Source organism: Penaeus monodon, chromosome 1 (assembly GCF_015228065.2).
Source record: "Penaeus monodon isolate SGIC_2016 chromosome 1, NSTDA_Pmon_1, whole genome shotgun sequence".
Taxonomy (NCBI): domain Eukaryota; kingdom Metazoa; phylum Arthropoda; class Malacostraca; order Decapoda; family Penaeidae; genus Penaeus; species Penaeus monodon.
This window is the reverse complement of record NC_051386.1, coordinates 15452891-15457890: the sequence shown is the minus strand read 5'-3', so window position 1 is coordinate 15457890 and position 5000 is coordinate 15452891. Positions and strand designations below refer to the sequence as shown.

The 5000-nt window shown below is 41.9% G+C and overlaps 1 protein-coding gene across 4 annotated transcripts in view; it reads right to left on the bottom strand.

The window, feature by feature from the left end:
- The window catches only part of LOC119594161 (cAMP-specific 3',5'-cyclic phosphodiesterase, isoforms N/G-like), a 105383-nt gene that overhangs the window by 46137 nt on the left and 54246 nt on the right, over window positions 1-5000 (bottom strand). The gene's annotated exons all lie outside the window — the stretch shown is intronic.

Here is a 5000-nt window from a genome sequence, read left to right as displayed (position 1 = left end):
CTAATCTAAAACCTCGTTACTTCCACGCCCATGCATTCAACTTCCATGGGCGGAGTGGGAATAGGGGAATACCTTCTCTCTCTTTCCTCTCCTCCTTCATACGGTGTTTATAGAAGAGGGTGTGAGGGAGACAGTAGGATAGGGTGTGGAGGAATGAGTTAGAAAAAGGGTAGAGGTGACATACAAAGAAATGGAGAATTATAGAGAGAGACAGAGAAAAATGAGTAATTAGAAATATGGGAAGAAAGAGAGAGAGAGAGAGAGAGAGAGAGAGAGAGAGAGAGAGAGAGAGAGAGAGAGAGAGAGAGAGAGAGAGAGAGAGAGAGAGAGAGAGAGAGAGTAAAAGAGTAAGAGAGAGAGATATAAAGAAAAACAACACGATATAAGGAGGAAGTAAAAACAACAACAAAATACACCAAATAAATAGGTACCAAAATAAATAAAATATTGATATGATACACCTTAAAATATATAAAAATCTGTGAACACAAAGCAAACACAATTCCAAAAAACTGACACATCAAGTCACGTCCAAAGGTTCAAGATGTTATTTTCTCAATCTGATTCTTCATATTTCGAGACGTGTCTTGAAGGAGCGAAGGGAGGGATGCTGTGTGTGTGTGTGTGTGTGTGGTGTGTGTGTGTGTGTGTTGTGTGTGTGTGTGTGGTGTGTGTGTGTGTGCGTGTGTGGGGGCTGTGTGTGTGCGGTTGTGTGGTGTGTTTGTGTGTGTGTGTGTGTGTGTGTGCGTGTGTGCTGCGTTTGTGTGCGTGCGTTTTGTGTTTAATTATGCTACATACGCAATATATCGTTACACCCATTTTATTATTTAAAACACTACAATTCCTGTTGACAGCTGTAATAAATATACAATTTGGAGTTTGCGCCATTGTGGATCCTAGTACATATATATGATACTACAAACTCCTGTTTTCGTGCGTAGTTTAATGTGATCGACGTTTAGGATGTGGCGTATTGGTAGATGCATCTAAAAGCACAGTAGTATAAATGAGCGTTGTGTGAGAGAGAGAGAGAGAGAGAGAGAGAGAGAGAGAGAGAGAGAGAGAGAGAGAGAGAGAGAGTGAAGGGGAGACAGAGACAGAAACAAATGAGAAAAAAATACAAAAGAGAAAGAAAAACCACGCAGCTTATATACTAAGAAAACAAATCATACACTGATCGCGACCAATTATCCCTCTATAAACAAAACACTACTTTCTCCATCCCTTAAAAAGGAAAGTAAGAATTAGATAGGAAACCATCGAGGATGACCTATTAGCAATACAGATGCTGATATCTCATTATTGATAAATGTCTTTTATGTCGCGTGACCGATGAAATCAGAGGCAGAAGAAAGCTCACCCAAAGGGGAAGCGCCTTTAGTGGATTCCCATACAGTCGAATTAAGCAATTGATGGACTGTTAAGCGACCTAAATTCGTCTAGACATTACATAACATAGAAGAAATGAAGTCTTCATATTCTGAAGAAAGCTTTAGCACACACACACACACACACACACACACACACACACACACACACACACACACATTGTATTTTATATAACAGAGTTCACAAGGCATATAACATCCATCTTCCGCATCACCCATCAGATAAAAAGCATTTTCTCTTTCATCTTGTTCATCAACATTGTGTTGACTGGGGCTGCAGGGAAGAGAAAGAGAACGAAAGGGGAGGAGAGAGAGAGAGAGAGAGAGAGAGAGAGAGAGAGAGAGAGAGAGAGAGAGAGAGAGAGAGAGAGAGAGAGAGAGAGAGAGAGAGAGAGGAGGGGGGAGTGAAATGGAGAGAGGGAAAGTGAAGAATGGTAAAGTGAGAGAGAGGGAAGGGCGAGGGTGAGGAAGGGTTAAAGGGAGAGAGAGGGGAAGTAGGGAGGAGTGAGGGGAGTGAGATAATGGAAAGAAGGGGAGAGGGGAGGAGAAGGGAGAAGGGGGGGGGGTGTCCTTTGTGCGGCTAGTGTTTTGTTTATTCCTTTGTTTCTTGTGTGTGGGCGAGCACAGGACCTGATCGATGTTGTCGCGCCTTCATGGGTAAAAGAGTGCGACAAGAGAGAGAGAGAGAGAGAGAGAGAGAGAGAGAGAGAGAGAGAGAGAGAGAGAGAGAGGAGAGAGAGAGAGAGGAGAGAGGGAGGGAGAGAGAGAGAGAGAGCACAGAGAGAGAGAGAGAGGCACAGAGAGGAGAGGAGGCAGAGAGAGAGGCAGAGAGAGAGAGAGAGAGGCACAGAGGGAGAGAGAGAGAGAGAGAGAGAGAGAGAGAGAGAGAGAGAGAGAGAGAGAGAGAGAGAGAGAGAGAGAGAGAGAGAGAGAGAGAGAGAGAGAGAGAGAGAGAGAGAGAGATGCAGTGGGAGGGAGATATACAAACAAACAAAGCGAGAGAATGATAGAGGTAATAACGAAACGAATAAAGGAGACCGGCTTAGGCATAAAAGAAACAAAACAACAAGAATACAAAATACAAAAAAACACAAATGGAGACAGAGAGAAAGAAAGAAAGAAAAAAAGAAAAAAAAAACCTGAATAGAAGGAATAAAAAAAGTAAAAAAAAAAATGTAAAATAGAAAATACGACAACAGAAAACATAACATAATGAAAACTAAAATAATAAAAAAAAAAAAAACAGATATGGATAGAGCAGATAGATAGATGCAGAGAGACAAAGAGACAGACAGACGGATAAGTTAACAGTGTGTGTGTGTGTGAATACATGAATAAATCAACAGATATATAAATCAACAAATAAAGAAACCCACAAAGCGACAAATAAACGAAAAAATCGTATAAGAATAGATTAACAAATACGAAGAACAGAGAAATCTCGAAAAAAAATCCAAGAATCCCAGTAAAGTTTCGATTCCAAGAAAAGAGGTTTCGTTTTCTTTTCTAATTTTCTTTTTTTTTCGTTCGTAAATTCTCTTCACACAAAATATACAAAACTCAACCAACAAAAACAACAACAATATTAAGCTGGTTGGATCTGTGCGGGAGAAGAGGGGAGAGGGAGGGAAGAATGAGGGAAGGAAGGAGGGAGGGAGGGAGGGAAGGGAGGGAAGGAGGGAGGGATGGAAGGAGGGAAAAGGGAAAATGGGAGGGAAGGAAAAGGGCGGATGTTAGAGTAGAAGAGAGAGGGAGATAGGGGATGGGGGAGAGGGGATAGGGAGGGGGACAAAGTAGGGGTGAGGAGAGGGAAGGGTAGAAGTGGAGTGGGGGAAGGAAGTGGGGAGAGGAGACAGGAAAAGAGAAAAGGAAGGAAGGTAAGATGAAAGATGAGATGAGGGGAAAGAAAGGAAGGATGGGAGCAGAGAAGGAAGGGGAACGAATAGGGTAATGGGGATGGAGGATAAGAAGGGAAACGTGTAAAAAAGGGAAGAGGAAGGAAAGTACACGAGAAGAGGAAGAGTCGGAGAAAGAGGGATATAAGAAAAAGCCAGGCGATGGAGACAAATGTAGAAAGAAGAAGAAGAAGAAGAAGAAGAAGAAGAGAAGAAGGAGTAGTAGTAGTAGTAGTAGTAGTAGTAGTAGGAGGAGGAGGAGGAGGAGGAGGAGGAGGAGGAGGAGGAGAGGAGGAAGGAGGAGGAGGAGGAGAAGGAGGAGGAGGAGAGGAGGAGAAGAAAAGAGAGAAGGTAGAAGCAGAGGAAGGAAGAAAATACAAACGAGAAGGATATATGACCAGCAGATGGAGAAGAGAGGGGAGGTAGAGGAGAGAGAGTGGGGAGAGAGGGGACAGAGGAGGGGAGGTAGAGGGGAGGTAGAGGGGAGGTAGAGGAGAGAGAGTGGGGAGAGAGGGGAGAGAGGAGGGGAAGCATCGACATCCACAACTCTGCCCTGCGGGAATCCTTGCATCCCGCGTAAATCTTGGCTTTGACTGTCTTAACGGGAGGTAAGAAAAACAAGGTGTTTGTGAGTGCACGCTGGGGAGACAAGATGGGTAGGAGGGAGGGGAGGAGACGGGGAGGGAGGAGGAAGGGAGAGAAGGGGGGGGGAGAATCGGGGAGGGAAGAGGGAGAGACCACTGAGGGAGACATGTCGGGCGGGAGGAAGGGAGGGAGGAAAATCAGCGAGGATGGTTGATGGAGGGAGAAAGGCGGAGAGGGAGGAAAGGGAGAAGAGGAAGGGAAGAAGAACGAAGAGGAAAGGGAAAGGGGAAGAGGAAGAGACGAGGAGATTAAGAAAAAGAGAAAATGGAAAAGGAAGTAAGGCCAGGGATATGGAGAAAGACAGACAGACAGACAAATAAAATAAGGCAGAATGGACAGTGCCACTAGTTATGACGATCATTTACATAGCAAACAGCAATAACAAAACAATAACCACAGCATTAACAATAACTACCCAGTAAATGCTGAACAGAACAATTATCATCCCTCATCCTCCCCCCTTCAAACTCCTTTTACATGAAGAAAAACCGAAATTTTATGGAAGCCAATAAATAAAAGTAAAAAAAAGGGAAAGTAAAACAAAGAAAGAGGTAATAAAAGGGATATATTTAATGACTGTAAACACACAATGGCCAGTGAATAAAACTGTGACACAAGCCTTAATAAAACACAAGGCATCAGTAAAACTCAATACCTGTGTGTGTGTGTGTGTTGCTACACTCTCACTCTCTCATATATATATAATATATATATATATATATATATATATATATATATATATATGTATACACACACATATATATATATATATATATATACACACATGTGTGTCTGTGTGTGTGAGAGAGAGATGCAACAAAGATAAACCGGCGGACAAATGTATGCAACACTCTCACTCTCATACATGCATATAAATAAATAAATAAATATACATACACACATATATATACAAACACATATATTTGTATGTATATACATACGTATATATATATATTATATATATACATACATATATATATATATATATATATATATATATATATATATATATATATATATATGTGTGTGTGTGTGTGTGTGTGTGTGTGTGTGTGTGTTTGTGTGTGTGTGT